The following is a 16,214-nucleotide window of genomic DNA, read 5'->3' as shown; positions in this document are numbered from 1 at the left end:
TCCAGGTCTTTCATATCAGGTGTAGCCTGAGTTTCTTAGATATTTTTCAGGGGATATAAAGTAAGATTTTTTATTTTTTTTTTTTATTTTTTTGAGATGGAGTCTCCCTCCTGTTACCCAGGCTGGAGTGCAATGGCACAATCTCCGCTCACTGCAACCTCAGCCTCCTGGGTTCAAGTGATTCTCCTGTCTCAGCCTCCTGAGTAGCTGGGACTACAGGCATGCACCACCATGCCCAGCTAATTTTTGTATTTTTAGTAGAGACGGGGTTTCACCATGTTGGCCAGGATGGTTTCAATCTCTTGACCTCGTGATGCGACCGCCTCAGCCTCCCAAAGTCCTGGGATTATAGGAATGAGCCACTGTGCCCGGCCTAAAGTAAGATTTTAAACCAATTCTTTATGCACCAGCCTCTCAGTTCTTATAATCCTTGAGCCCAGAATCTTAGAACCTATTTATAATGTATGAGTTTCAAAGCCCCTATGGGGACCAGAGGGCAAAAGCAAAGGAAAGGCAAACTAGTAAAAGCTTCTACACTCTCTGGACCATGTCACAGTGATAAGTGGGGGTCCTCATAACTCCCTGGAGGAACTAAGAAAGACTGAGGGGCCTTCTGGATCTTAAGAAAAAGGCAAACCAGGAATTTCATTATGACAGTTGAAAGTTTTGGAGTCAAAAATCCTGATGTGACAATGTACCAGCCCTGTGGCCTTATGCAGGTTACTTAGCTTCTCTGGGTCTGTGGTTTACGCACCCAAATCAAGTTGTAGAATATCTGTCAGGATGAAAGGCGGAAACATGTTAAGCCCTTCAGACAGTACCTGGCATGTAGAAAGCATCAAGAGTGTTTTAGGCCGGGCACGGTGGCTCACACCTGCAATCCCAGCACTTTAGGAGGCTGAGGCGGGTGGATTGCTTGAGCTCAGGAGTTCGATACCAGCCCGGGCAACACGGTGAAACCTCATCTTTACTAAAATACAAAATAAATTAGCCAGGTGTGGCGGCATGTGCCTGTAGTCCCAGCTACTCGGAATGCTGAGGCAGGAGAATTGCTTGAACCTGGGAAGCGGCGTGAGCTGAGATCGCGTCACTGCACTCCAGCCTGGGTGACGGAGTGAGACTCGGTCTCAAAAAAAACAAAAAAGGGCCGGGCGCGGTGGCTCAAGCCTGTAATCCCAGCACTTTGGGAGGCCGAGACGGGCAGATCACAAGGTCAGGAGATCAAGACCATCCTGGCTAATAACACGGTGAAACCCCGTCTCTACTAAAAAAATACAAAAAACTAGCCGGGCGAGGTGGCGGGCGCCTGGGAGGCGGAGCTTGTAGTGAGCTGAGATCCCGCCACTGCACTCCAGCCTGGGCAACAGAGCGAGACTCCGTCTCAAAAAAAAAAAAAATTGTGTTTTAAACAATTAGCGTAGCAATATAGTGAGGGAAAGTGTACTGTACTTTTAACTTTATGAAAATTGGGAGTCCATGCATACCAATTACAGTAACTCAGCTAACCAGAATATTCAAGTAATCAGAACACCCTACTCTCCCAACATGCCACGTAGATTGGAGCTCACAGTACAAATGAAAGCGTTGAACGGTGAAGAAACAAAGTGGGGATCTGTAATTCATGGATTTAAACAGGATTATAAAACACCGGCAGTGCTAAAATAAAATCATATGATAAATTTTTTAAACAAAATTATGACTTTGGGAACCGGTATCCCATAGGAGCTATTCCAAAATTGCAAGAGGGAGGAGAGGAAGCTGAATTACTACATGCTTATTTTAGTCATCAGACTTTAGTAAGAAAAACGATGGGAGAGGGGCAAACAAATACAACTAAAAAAGTAATTAAGGCCTTGGAAACAGCTGTTGATAAAAACACAGGTAAGGGGATTTTTAGAAAAATTATGTGTAACAAATCTGCAGGTGGAATGAAATGGGTCCCCAGGCAGTGAAGAAACTTGTTCAAAAAAAAAAAAAAAAAAAAAAAAGCTTGCTGAATCATGAACAAATCACAAAAGTAATAGTAATAACAGGAAATTTTGCATTAAGTCTTATAGGGAGCTTGGGAGAGGGAGGCGTTTTGGGCAGCTCAGTTGCTTCTAGGTAAAGAGGCACAGCGAGATGACAAAGATAGTAGTGCAAGGCGTGTCCCCTACTCGACCCCCCTCAGTGGCTGGCCATCATATTTAGAGGATGGATTATGGTCAGAATCAGAATGACCAAGACTATAAGGAGAATCAAGGCCGGGCACGGTGGCTCACGCCTGTAAACCTAGCACTTTGGGAGGCCAAGGCCGGCAGATCATTTGAGGTCAGGAGTTTGAGAACAGCCAGGCCAACATGGTGAAACCCCATCTCTACTAAAAATACAGAAATTGGCCAGGTGTGGTGGCAGGCACCTGTAATCCCAGCTACTCAGGAGGTTGAGGCAGGAGAATTGCTTGAACCCGGGAGGCGGAGGTTGCAGTGAGCCAGGATCATGCCACTGCATTCCGGCCCGGGCGACAGGGCAAGACTCTGTCCAAAAAAAAAAAAAAGAAAAAAAGAAAAGAAATCAAGTCTGCAAGTGTTCTTTATGCTCTTCTTATGTCCAAGGCAACAAGCCAAGTGGGAGATATAAAGATGATCAAGACTGGCTCTGGATCTCAGGAAACATTGGGACCATAAAGACAACAGCTATAAACACAATAACCCAAGGAAAAGGCCATCAATACTGGGACAGAATTTGCCCTAAGAGTATCAAGAAAGGCTTCCTGTGGGAGGCAGCATTTGAGCTGACCTTGAAGGGATAGAAAAAAAGAATAGGAAAAGTGTTTCAGGCAGGAAAATGGCATTCATCCATCCAAGTATCCATCTGATTAACAAATAGTTATTGGGCACTCACTTGCCGTTAGACACTGTGCTAGTAGCTGACAAGAGACTTTCCAGTAAAAAGAGATAAAGTCCCGGCCCTTGAGGAGCTACATGGGAGGCAGATGTTAACCAAAGCGTCAAACCTTCAGATGTAACTTGCATGTAGCCAATGCCATAAGGGGCACTCTGAGGTTCTGTCCAAGGCTCTAATAGCGACATCTAGCCCAGTAGAAAATTCAAAGTGGGCCCTTGCTGAGGATAGCAGAATGAGATCCGAAGGGTGAGTCAAAAACATCCATGCAGAAAGAGGAGACCGCAGCATTCCCGACATGGGCAGCAACATGCTTTAAGATGAGAAAGAAGCGTAAGAGTAAGAGTCTGAAATAGGCCCAGAGGCTGGAATGTGGCAAGTGGGAAATAGTGCATGAGAAACAGGGCCACGGAGGCAGGTGGGGTCTTGAGGGTCTTGGTGAGAAGCCACCATCATTTATTCTAAGAACAATGGATAGTATTGGAAATATTTTTATTGGTGTCCTTGTGTGGTGAGAAGATAGGAGGTGGCAAGGTGAGAGTTTTATCTTGGAAAGATGATCTAACTGAAGTGTGGAGACTAGATGAGGGCCAGAGTGGACGAACCTGTCTGGCAGGAGATAGGGTGGAGGTCAGGACTGGGAGGGCAGCAGGAGTAATGGGGAGAAATGATGCCAAGAGATATTTGGGGTAGGTCAACCAGACTGGAAGGTAGATTTGGGGACTTTGGTAAGGAAAAGGGAAGAGTTAATGATACTCCTGGCACTCAGGACCACACAGATGGTGGTGCCAATCCCTAGGTAAGGAAAGGAGCTATTATGGTAGACAGAGATGCACTGTGTGAAGACACATGTGTGAAAATCTGGCTAATATTGTGTCTCCCCCAGTAGACTACAAGTTCCTTTAAGGCAGGAACGGAGACCCTGTTTCTTTTTGCTCAAAATTGTGACCTCGGCAAGTAATACAATGTCTGACAAACAGCAAGTGCTCCGTAACTGCTTGTTAATTGATAGGATGTTGGATGAACGATTCTGGTTTTGGACATGTATAGTCTGAGGTGTTTTAAGGCATCCACAAGGAGATGTGAGGTAAAAAGCTAGATATATGAGCTGCAGCTCAGGGGAGAAGTCAGGATGGGAGGTACAGATGCGTGATGGGCCAAGGTCAGCAGAAAGAGGGAAAAGCTCAACAGGCTCTGGAATCAGCCTTGAGGAATTCTAGCATGTCAGGTCCAGGAGTAGAGCGAAAGAGCATAAAGAAGAAAGAGAAACAGCAGCCCAAGTCAGAGGGAGTGTTTCAGGAAGGATAGAGTGGTCAACGGTGTCAATTGCAAGTAAGATGAGAACTGAAGAATGTCCTTTGGGCTTAGCAACACTGAGGTCATCAGTGACCTTTGTGGGAGCTGTTTTTGTGGAGCGATGGGGTGGAAGCCAGACTGGAGGCGGTGAGGAGTGGGAGGTGATGAAACGCTGACAGGGAGTAGACGCAAACCTTAGGAGGAGAGGTGGGGCAGATGTTGAGCAAAGGCAGGAGTATGCCGGGCACATTTGAGCAGTAAGAACAGGCTAGTGTGGCTAGAACAGAGAGTTCCTTGTGCATTTTTTCCTGCCCCAACATCCCCTGATGGACAGACACTCCAGGTCATTAATGAAGATCAGAGTATGAGGAGGAGTTGATTTCACTGAAGTGATGAGCTTGAGTTTTAGAGATGTTCATTTTGCAGGGGGCTTGTGCAGCAGACAAGGGTAAAGAGATGTCTGCAGGGTAGCTGGAAATACAGGTCTGGGGTGGCATCTGCAAACTACAGCCACCAGCCAAATACAGCCTGCCACCTGTTTTTGTACGGCCAGCCCACCAGCTAAGAATGGCTTTTACATTTTTAAATGGTTGGAAAAATCAAAAGAAAAATAATACTTGGTGACATGTAAATCGTATATGAAATTTGAATTTCAGTGTCCATAAATAAAGTTTTATTGGAACACAGCCACACTCATTCATTTCCATATTGTCTATGGCTGCTTCTGCACTACTACAGCAGTTGAAGAGTTGGGACAGAGACCATTGGCCTGCACAGCCTAAAATATTTACTATCTGGCTCTGCGCAGTAAAAGTTTGCCAATCCTTGGTCTAGGGCATAGAAGAGCAACCAGAGCAACTCCTGTCAGTCTACATTTCAGAAAAGAATTAAGTTAAAAAGACCAGACCACGCTGCGCATTAAGGAACACAGGTGGCTGGCCATTTGTGGGGTGTGAAGGGGGTGGCAACGGCCTGATCCTTCTGGGTCTGTGATGGACATCTGCTATCCCTCAACGTGTCCCCCTCTTGCTGATGTAATGAGCAGGTCCCCCACAATGCTCGGCGTAAAGGGTACATCTTCACAGAAACATTTCCCTTCCTTAAGTGAGCTCTCTGCTGTCTTAAACAAAGCTTCTTTCCCTTCTCCTTATGGCACTTGTCACCATGGTAATTAAATAATTATTTGTAGAATTCTTGGTTTAATGCCTGTCTCGCCCACTGGACTAAGAAGCACTATGGTAATGACTTAAGACAGCAGGCTCTAAAAACGGGCTGCTTGATTCCATCCTGGCTCTGGTTACACTGGCTGGGTAACTGTGACTTACTTACCTCTCCTGGTCTCAGTTTCCTCATTGGTAAAATGTAGACAGTGAGATTCTGTACCTTTCGGGGTTGTGAGGATTAAATGAGATAATAGAGGCAAAGTGCTCAGGGTGGTGCCTGTGATAGCCTAAGTGCTCAGTAAGGGTGTTACCATCAGTAGCCATTCGGATGCGGGGAGCATGGGAAAGGAGTGGGAGAAAACAAGGATGAAACCTGCATTTCATGGCAGCTGGCAGATGGTGATGCCATTTCCCGAGTCAAGGAACATGAGAAGAGGAGTGGGCTTGGGGGACTTGCCACGTCCAAGGTGCCTGGAGACACCCAAGTGGCAATGCAAGGTAGACAGGTGGGAACGGAGCTCAGAGGGTTGTTGGGTGCAGTAGAGGATCGTAGATGTGTGAAGATGGCTTGAAATCGCTGAGGGGGAAACAAAAGATTGTTGGGCTGTGTTTTTGGTGTAGGTAAAAATGCTCTAGCATTTGTCGTAAGTACTCTGTCCACACCTCAATGAACATAAGCTATTATGATGTTATGTTCCTTGGGAACTGGGACTAGCTTGTCCTGTTGACTGCTGGATCCCCAGTACTAGTACTTCAGGCACAGCAGCTAGCATATAACAGATGTTCGACAAATATTTATCAAATAATAAGTAAAGGAATGAAGGAAAAGAGACACACTACATATTAAGTTGATAACCAGGTTGGAGGTTACTGCAAATGTGTGACCTACCCTGGACCATCATCAGCAATCCTCACACATGACGACAGCTTCCTACTTCAAACACCTGTGTCTTACTGCCTAAGGAATTCCCTGGTGACAGGAGCAGGCTGACCCATGCCTGGGGCAAACTGGAAGTGCTAGGGAGTTAACATCTCAGAAGGAGCAAATCTCACCCACTAAGGGATGGCCCTTGGTGGAAAATAGCCAGCACTCTCAGCCCTCAGTTGGACATTCTGTGAGCTGTGCTCTTGCCAAGGAATTGGCTCACATGTGTCCCCAGTGGATCCATGATCACCACAGAGCAGCCAGAATTCAGGATCACAGGAGGGTGAAAGCTATGGTCAACTAGTCAAAGGGATCCCTAAACATCTGAATCACAGGTCCTCAAAACAAGATGAAAATGAGGAAATCAGCATTTGGGGCTTCTGCTAGGACCATAGTCATCTGACCCTTCGTGTCTGGACCCCACAGCTTCCTGGAAGCAGGCTGGCAGCTGACCAAGCACTGATGAAGGTGTGAGGCAGCTCTATAACGAAAGACCTGGTCACCATGGACAAATGACATCAGAGTCAGTCTCCTTATCTGGCCAAAAGGAGGTAATTACCTATCTGCTTGCCTCAGAGGTCAAAAGAGCAAACTATTGCAAGAACAGAAAACCAAACACCGCATGTTCTCACTCATAGGTGGGAATTGAATAATGAGATCACTTCGACACAGGAAGGGGAACATCACACACCGGGGCCTATTGTGGGGAGCGGGGAGGAGGGAGGGATAGCATTAGGAAATATGTATAACGTAAATGACGAGTTAATGGGTGCAGCACACCAACATGGCACATGTATACATATGTAACAAACCTGCACGTTGTGCACATGTACCCTAGAACTTAAAGTATAATAATAAATAAATAAATAAATAATTTAAAAAAGAGAGAGTAGAAGAGACAGTGCTTTTTAAGGTCAGAGATCTGAAGACACAGTGGGGAAGATGTTACCAAAGCATCCCTGGGTTCAATTTCCCCAAAAGCCTGCCAGTGGACAAATCCAAGTTGCTTCCTGGGTTTGCCACTTGCCCTGGCTCACCTGTCCCACCTGAGAAGCACTGAGGAAGTGGAGACTGCACAGGTACCACTGTTACCCCCTGACCCCACCAAGAATCTTCTTTCTTGTGTAGTTTTAGGAGTGAAGGGAACAAAACCGTACAAGGAAGGAGCCAATAAATGTGCACATATCCTGCATCAGCAGTTGGCCCTTTTCACATTCCTCTTTTGACCTTCCTAACGGCACTAAGAAGTAAAACGTCCCCACTTCAGGTGAGGAATCTGGGGTCCGAGGAGATTAAATAACTCATCCAAGAGCACACAGATAATAAGTGGCAGAGTGGGGATTTGAAAACAGGAATTTCTGTGTGGCTCCCAAGCCCATGGGCTTTCTACTGTAGCACATCCAGTTCTGCCTGCATCTGGAAAATCCTCTCCAGTGATGTCATAAAATGTTACTGGGCCTCAAAGGTCCTTCCCAGAAGGCTCCAGCCAGTATATTAAGAACATATGAATTTCCTTTTTTTTTTTTTGAGACGGAGTTTTGCTCTCATTGCCCAGGCTGGAGGGCAATGGTGTGATCTCGGCTCACTGCAACCTCCGCCTCCCTGGTTCAAGTGATTTGCTTGCCTCAGCCTCCTGAGTAGCTGGGATTACAGGTATTTGCCACCATGCCCAGCTACTTTTGTATTTTTAGTAGAGACAGGGTTTCTCCATGTTTGCCAGGCTGGTCTCCAACTCCTGACCTCAGGTGATCTGCCTGCCTCAGACTTCCAAGTGCTGGGATTACAGGTGTAAGCCACAGTGCCCGGCCAGAACATATGAATTTTCTCTATCAGTTAAATACAAATAGTCTAACCCAGCTCTTGTGATTCCTTCTTTGATTCAACCCAACTTCTCCCTACCCTAACTCTGAACATACTCTCACTGTTTCTAGGGGGCAACTGAGAAGCCCGGACATTCAGATCATTCAGACCACAGGGAGGTAAAACCAGGGTGAGGAGAGGAAAATGAAACTTGCAAAGATGCAGAGAGAAAAGGATGCAGCCATGGAAACCACAAGGGGAGGCATGGCCTGTTTGGTTCCTTTCCTAATCACACAGAAATATATGTGTGCCAACATTATCTTTCACTGAAGACACCACAAATTGTCAGTGCCTGGTAAATTACAGGCATTCAAATTATGTAATGAATGAACCAACATGCTCATCCCTCCTTCCTTCTCTCTGTTCGACTTTTGAGCTATGAAGTCTTCCTGGGTTGGGTAATCATCTCCCACATCCTTTGCCCCTATCTTTCTATATCCAATGTATTTCACTCCTGTTAGCATATTGGCCCAGCTGACCCTGGGCTTTCTGCTGGATTGCTGAGCCATTCGTGACCTGTAGTTAGAATAAATTCAGAGACCAGTTACTCCTGAGGACAGACAACCACATGGCAGTGACTGGAGTCACCATACACTTGGCCCTATGTGCACCAGTTATGATGGTTTCTAGACACAGTGATTAAGTCTTTGGCCTTGGAGTTGACAGAGAAGACCTTATAGGTGTGACAGTCTATTTCCAAAGGAAGAGGTCCAGTCTCTCTAGGGCTTTGATTCTTCAAAAAAAAAAATCCTGTCCCAATGTCATGTTCTGTCCTAGAATATCAGCAGAACATCAGAGGTGGGCAGACCCATGAGATTTCCCTAATTCTGTTTTGTGCTCAGTGCATAGTTTAAAAAAGGACAAATAGAGAAGTTTGTAAAGTGGCTCCTAGAATTCTGCTTCTGACCATGATGAAATCACTGGTATCAACTGGTTTTGCTATTACAAATGTTTATGATGCTAAACAAAATGTATGAAACAACTATTAATGCTTTCAGATATTGTCAACACATATCACAGGCTTGTCATGCTTGTGAAAATATAAACAATTGAGGTGAGACCCTGGATTTCTGCCTATAACCCAGAACAGAGGAGGAACACAATCAGATAGGAACCTTCCTGAGATGAAGAGACAGGGATCAAAGTTAAGGGAGGTTGAGGTGGCTGGAATGTGAGGGACACAGTACCAAAGAAGAAGCAGCTACAAGGAGAAAGAGCTCCAGACATCCTCGTTGGGTGCCCTAGAGTATTTGTCTAAACATTAAGCTGCATATTTGTAGGATAGGGCTCCAAAAGATCACACAGAGAACAATTATCAGAAAAAGAACAATTCCCAGTGAGCTGTAAACTGAACAACTATGAGAATTTACACGTGGTCCAAGGCGTGGTGGCCCACGTCTGTAATCCCAGTGACTCTAGAGGCTGAGGTGGGAAAATCAATAACAACATTCACAATGTTCTGCATGAAAATAATCAGGAAAATGTAAGCTCTAACAGAAAAATCAATCTTTGCAAGCAGATCAGAAATGACAGAGATGTCGGAATTGGCAGATAAGGAATCGAAAACAGCTATAATAGTTTCAAGGAGCTAAAGGAAAACATGAACCAAATGAGAAGAGAAATGGAAACTACTTTTAAAAATCCAAATAGAACTTCTAGAGCTCAAAATACAGCATCTGCAATAAAAATATTAACTGGATAGGACTAAGATCAGATTAGATAATGCAGAATAAAATATCAGTGAATTTGAACACAAGACAGTAAAAACTATTCAGTCTGACACACATAGCGGGAAGAAGGCTGAATAGACAAAGAAAGACTAAGAGGACATGGCTGTATCAGTCACGGTTCTGCAGAGGGACAGAACCAATGGGATATATATATATGAATTTATTAGGGAGAACTGACTCACATGATTACAAAGGCAAAGTCCCATGGTATGCTGTCTGCAGGCTGGAGAATGAGAAAACCTAGTTGCGTGGCTCAGTCCAAGTCTAAAAGCTTCAAAATTCAGAAAGCCAACAGTGCAGTCTGCAGCCTGAGGCTCTGGGTCTGAGAACCCCAGGGGAGCCACTGGTGCAAGTCCCGGAGTCCAAAGGCTAAAGAACCTGGAATCTGATGCCCAAGGGCAGAAGAAAAGGCATCCCACTCTGGAAGAGAGAGAGAGAGAGGAGCTAGGTTAGCTCTTCATCTAACTTACTTGTGCTTTCAGGGCCTGCTCAGTCCAATCACGTATATACCACTTCCATTCGATAATGGAATGCTGCTGTGCATGCCTGACTTTGTGGCTAGATGGGTCAGATAACACCTACTCCATGATAGGCAGCTCAGGTCATAAGGAAACTTGGTGGCCCATGATCAAGCATTCAGTTTCTATTATATTAAGGCCCAGTAGCAGACCGACTAGGTTTTCTGTGTCTCAAAAAGAGAGTAGTAGGCCAAGCGCGGTGGCTCATGCCTGTAATCCCAGCACTTTGGGAGGCCCAGGCAGGCAGATCACCTGGGATCGGGAGTTCAAGACCAGCCTGACCAACATGGAGAAACTCCATCTCTACTAAAAATACAAAATTAGCTGGGCATGGTGGCAAATGCCTGTAATCCCAGCTACTCAGGAGGCTGAGGCAGGGGAATCGTTTGAACCCAAGAGACGGAGGTTGTGGTGAGCGGTGAGCTGACATTGTGCCACTGCACTCCAGCCTGGGCAACAAGAGAGAAACTCCATCTCAAAAAAAAAAAAAAAAAAAAAAAAAAGTAGTCATCTGCAGATGCAAGCAGGACCTCGCTCCAAACCCTCAAGGCCTCCTTTATGATTCACCTATAGGGACCTGCCAATGCTCCAGACAGCATCCCTATCTGACACTGACACCTCAAGCACCATGGAATCTGCTGGATCATGTGGTCCAAGAACCAGAGCAGCTTGTGCAGCAGCCTGGATCTGTTGCAGAGCCTTCCCCCGTTCTGGGCCCCACTTAAAACTAGTAGCTTTTCAGTCACCTCATCAAGGGACCAGAGCAGCACATCCAAATGAGGAATGTGTTGCCTCCACAATCCAAATAGGCCCACTAGGTGTTGTGACTATTTCCTGGTTGTAGGGAGGACCAGATACAACTTATCCTTCACCTTAGAAGGGATATCCCGACAGCCCCACATCACTATACCCCCAGAACTTCACTGAAGTAGAAGACACCTGAATTTTATTTGGATTTATTTCCCACCCTCTGTTATGCAAATATTTTACCAATAAGTCCACAGTGGTTGCTACTTCTCATTCACTAGGTCCAGTCAGCTTAATGTCATCAACGTAATGGACCAGTGTGATAGCTTGTGGAAGGTAAAAGCAATCAAGATCCGTGGGAGCTAGATTATGACATACAGCTGGAGAGTTGACATACCCATGAGGTAGGACAGTGAAGGTGTATTACTAACCTTGTCACCTGAGGGCAAACTGCTTCTGGTGGGCCTTATGGACAGGTATGGAGAAAAAGCCATATGCTAGATCAACAGTTGCATACCAGGTACCAGGATATGTGTTAATTTGCTTAAGTAAGGAAGCTACATCTGGTACAGCAGCTGCAATTGAAATCACCACTTTATTAAGCTTACAATAATCCACTGTCATTCTCCAAGATCCATCTGTCTTCTGCACAGGCCAAATAGGACACTTGAATGGGGATGTGATGAGAGTCACCACCCCTGCATCTTTCAAGTCCTTGATGGTGGCACTAATATCTGTAAACTCTCCAAGGATGTGATATTGTTTTTGATTTACTATTTTCCTAGGTAGAGGCAGCTCTAATGGCTTCCATTTGGCTTTTCCCACCATAATATCCTTCACTCCCACAGGTTGGGGGACCAATGTGGAAATTCTGCCAGCCATGTCTATTCCAATTATGCCTATTCTAATTATGCATTCTAGAACTGGGAAAATACCTACAGGATAGGTCCAGGGACCTACTGGACCCACTGTAAATTGGAACTGAGCTGAAACTCCATTGATTAACCTAGCCCACATAATCCCCTACTCTAACTGGAGGGCCACAATGACGTTTTGTGTCTCATTTAAAAAATTCCGGCCGGGCGCGGTGGCTCAAGCCTGTAATCCCAGCACTTCGGGAGGCCAAGACGGGTGGATCACGAGGTCAGGAGATCGAGACCATCCTGGCTAACACGGTGAAACCCCGTCTCTACTAAAAAATACAAAAAACTAGCCAGGTGAGGTGGCGGGCGCCTGTAGTCCCAGCTACTCGGGAGGCTGAGGCAGGAGAATGGCTTGAACCCGGGAGGCGGAGCTTGCAGTGAGCTGAGATCCGGCCACTGCACTCCAGCCTGGGCGACAGAGCAAGACTCCGTCTCAAAAAACAAACAAAAAAAATTCCTTTAAGTGATCATTGTCTAAAGCAAAGATAATAACAATGTATTGTGGGATTTATAACATATGTAGAAATTAAATATGTAACAATAATAGCACACAGCATGGCAGGAGAAATGGAAGCATACTGTTTTAAGGGTCTAATATGCAAAGTAGCATAGTTTTTGGAGATATACTTTGGTAGTTAAAGACACATATTGCAATCCCTAGAATAAACACACACAGAAAAAGAAGAAATAAAATGAAATAATAGTAATATAAACAATAAAATGTATTAATAATAAAATGAAAAATAGTAAAATAAAATGGAATACAAAAAACATTCAATTATTATCATTCAAGAAAAGACAGGAAAAGAACAAAAAATAAATGAAACAAATAGCAAGTTAGTAGACTTAAAGCCAACCATTTCAATAATTGCATTACAGGTAAGTGGACTAAATGAAGAAATTATAATGCAGAAATTGTCAAACTGGACAAAAAAGTAAGACCCAGCTATATTACTCAAGAAATTAACATTATATATACAAACATAGTTTAAAGGTGAAAGTATAGGGAAATGATACACCATGCACACACTATAGCTGGAAGAGCTATATTCATATCAAAATAGACTTCAAGGCAAGGAATATCATCAGAGATAAAGGGAAACATTTCTCTTTTTTTGAGATGGAGTCTCAGTCTGTCACCCAGGCTGGAGTGCAATGGTGCAATCTTGGCTCAATGCAACCTCTGCCTCCCGGGTTCAAGTGATTCTCCTGACTCAGCCTCCTGAGTACTTGGGATTACAGGCACATGCCACCATGCCCGCCTAATTTTTGTATTTTTAGTAGAGACAGGGTTTCACCATGTTGGTCAGACTGGTATCGAACTCCTGACCTCGTGATCCGCTTGCCTCAGCCTCCCAAAGTGTTGGGATTACAGGGGGCAGATAAAGATTTCATAGACAGGACAGAAAATATACTAACCATAAAGAAAAAAATTGATTAAAATTGATAAATTGAATTGCATCAAAATTTAAAACTTCTTGTCTTCAAAAGACAAGTGAAAAGACACTAAGAAAGCGAAAAGACAATCCACAGTCCAGAAGAAAATACTCATACATATATCTGGTAGGACTTATATACAAATATAAAAAGAACTCATAATGCAATAATTAAAAAGACAAATTGAAAATTTTAAAGATAAATTTTTCAGCAGACATTTCGAAAAGAAAATACACAAGTGTCCAGTGAGCACATCATCAGGGAAATGCAAAGTAAAACCATAATGAGATGTGACTACATACCCACTAAAATTTAAAACACTGACAGCATTGAGAGTTGGTGAGGATGCGAAACAACTGGAACTTTCATACACTGCTGATAGGGGTGTGAAATGGAATCATCACTTTGGAAAACAGTTTGGCAGTGTCAAAGTTGAACATCTTATATTTACTATATGACCTAAAAGTTTCACTCGGAGGTATGCAAATAAGAGAAATGAAAACACATTCACAAAAGGCTTGTGTGTAAACATTCATAGCTACTTTATTCACAATAGCCAAAAATGTGAAACAGCCCCAAATTTAGTCAACATGGACAATCAAGTTGTAGTATAGTCTCTATCATAGAATACCACTCAGCAACAAAAAAATAATAAACAGTAAGGAGGAATCTTTAAAACATCATGCTAACCAAAATAGACTGACACAAAAGACTACAACCTTTATGACTGCACTTTTGTGGAGTTCAAGGGCAGGCAAAACTAATCTATATGAATAGAAATCCAGCAAGCGGCTGCCTGGGTCGGGGGGTGGAAGAATTTACTACAAAGGGGCTCAGAGGTATTTCTGGGGTGATAGAAATGTTCTATATCTTGGTTGTGATGGTGGTTACATGGGTGTATACATCTGTCAAACCTTATCAAAATGAACACTTAAAAAAACAGGCGCATTTTGGTGTATGTATGTTATACCTCAATAAAGTTGACTCTTTTAACAAGAGGTTTTTGTCCTTCAGGAGGTGTCATTCCAGATGGGGAAACCATATTAGAAACGCAGGGGACTCCCCTGTGGTTCCACATAAGCCAGAAGGGCATTCTACATTACTTTATGCTTTGCATACCTAGGTGCCATGAAGATCCAAGGAGAGGGAGGTGGGTGGCGGACTAGTCAGTGTAAGTTTCATGAGGAATCTGATGCTTGGAGAGAAGGTTTGGAAAATAAATAGACTATAGGGTCTTGGTAAGGTAAAGGATTTATAAGGTAAAGGTAAAGGATTTACCTTATTTATAAGGTAAAGCAAGGTAAAGGATTTATAAGGCTGAAAATGGGCATTCTTGGGATCCTGAGTTGGGCGATGGCAGTGTGAGAGTTCTATGGGTGGGGAATCCGAGGGCAAGAGTCCAGGAAGGAGGCTCTGGAAGGTGGGTAAACACCGACTGATGGAGGTCTGCTCTAGTGAGGTGACCTGGGGATACAAAGGAAGGAGTGGACCTGAGATCCATTCCAATGAGCACAAGCCCTTGGGGGATGCTGGTTGTCTCTTATAGAACCTTCTAAACCATGGAGAGGATGGAGCTGAGACTCTGAAGTCTATTGCCCTAGCTCCAAGCTGGCTCCACCACAAAAAAACTTTGGGAAAATTTCTTAAGCACCCACACCTTAGGTTTCTCATTTGTAATATGGGATGAATAATTCTTAACGTGCAAGGTCATTGAGATGATTAGAGGTGAGGTAGATAAAATAGCTGGCATAAAGTAATAATAAATGAAAGACATTATAATTAGTCCTAAGGTTCATCAGAGATTCCTGAGACCCCCTGTGAGGTGTCTCCTTCCTTTAGGTCTCAGGGGTGGGGTCACAACTATGCCGGATTAGTGAAAAGCAAAACACTAATAAATACATCAATGTACAAGTGTACTCATCATCAAGGACAAGGAACAATAGGTACACATGTCCTTTACATGTGTGTGGCATGTGGTCAGCAAAAAGAGAAGGAGGTGGGTCCCTTTGTCTCTTTCACTAAAAAACAATGGGTCAGGGCGCCCAACTATGGAAATCTTGGCAAAGGGGTTCATAATTCAGTTTCTCCACTGGGAGAAAGATGCATTTTTAATCTGCAAATTGATGGAAAGTAGCCTACTTACCCTAACATTTCTGTCATTAAGTGGCCTCCTTGATACTTTGATGCAGGTAACTGTGACTTTCAGGGAATCCTAGGAGACCAATTGTTCCAGACTCTCTTCTCCAGGTAGGGGCATGTGTTGCAGGTGTCGGACAAGCACAAACTTAATACAGTTGCTCAGATCCAGGGAAGATTATTTTTCCTACATTGAAAAAGACAAGCATTTACTGAGCATCCACTGTTTACAAGGCAGGTAGTGTATTAAAGGCCTTACCTGAAGTGCCTGGTATAACCATTCATTTATTCAGCAATTATTTATTGAGTTGCAACAAGAAACTGCGTAAGATGTCAGGGTTGCACTGGGGTCAGGGAGACAAGCAAACAGATCACAACCACAGGGTGGTAAATATCACAACAGAGTAGGACCAGGGCAGAGAGGCAACACTTAATCTGGTCTCGGCAGAGGAAGGTGCAAGAAATCTTCCCGGAAGGAGTGAGACCTAAGCAGAACACTGAAGCCCAACTGAAAAGTAAGTTAATCGGGTGAAGGGGAGGTGTGGATGGGAGGTTGTGGGGGAGTGGAACATTTCAGGCGAAGGAAAGAGCAAGCC

The 16,214-nt window shown here is 44.2% G+C and overlaps 2 protein-coding genes and 1 long non-coding RNA gene across 11 annotated transcripts in view; 2 read left to right on the top strand and 1 right to left on the bottom strand.

The window, feature by feature from the left end:
• Positions 1–16,214, top strand: part of LOC126943900 (metallothionein-2) — an 894,508-nt gene that overhangs the window by 358,398 nt on the left and 519,896 nt on the right. The window lies entirely within an intron of this gene.
• The window catches only part of MT3 (metallothionein 3), an 892,117-nt gene that overhangs the window by 377,143 nt on the left and 498,760 nt on the right, over positions 1–16,214 (top strand). The window contains exon 1 of one of the 3 annotated variants that reach the window (XM_050773154.1): positions 566–569. The exons of the other annotated variants lie outside the window; for them this stretch is intronic. The gene's annotated coding sequence lies outside the window, so the exon portion shown is untranslated. Of the gene's footprint in view, positions 1–565; positions 570–16,214 lie in introns of those variants that run through there. 3 annotated transcript variants of the gene reach the window in all.
• Positions 1–16,214, bottom strand: part of LOC126943937 (uncharacterized) — a 198,248-nt gene that overhangs the window by 89,788 nt on the left and 92,246 nt on the right. For 2 of the 3 annotated variants that reach the window (XR_007721889.1, XR_007721890.1), the window contains 2 exons: positions 15,626–15,805; positions 10,040–10,277 (listed from right to left, as the gene is read on the bottom strand). This is a non-coding gene — a long non-coding RNA (uncharacterized LOC126943937). The remainder of the gene's footprint in view (positions 1–10,039; positions 10,278–15,625; positions 15,806–16,214) is intronic. The other variant, XR_007721891.1, reaches the window with a different exon arrangement.

Source organism: Macaca thibetana, chromosome 20, assembly GCF_024542745.1.
Source record: "Macaca thibetana thibetana isolate TM-01 chromosome 20, ASM2454274v1, whole genome shotgun sequence".
NCBI classification, from domain to species: Eukaryota; Metazoa; Chordata; class Mammalia; order Primates; family Cercopithecidae; genus Macaca; species Macaca thibetana.
This window is presented reverse-complemented; position numbering and strand designations above follow the sequence as displayed.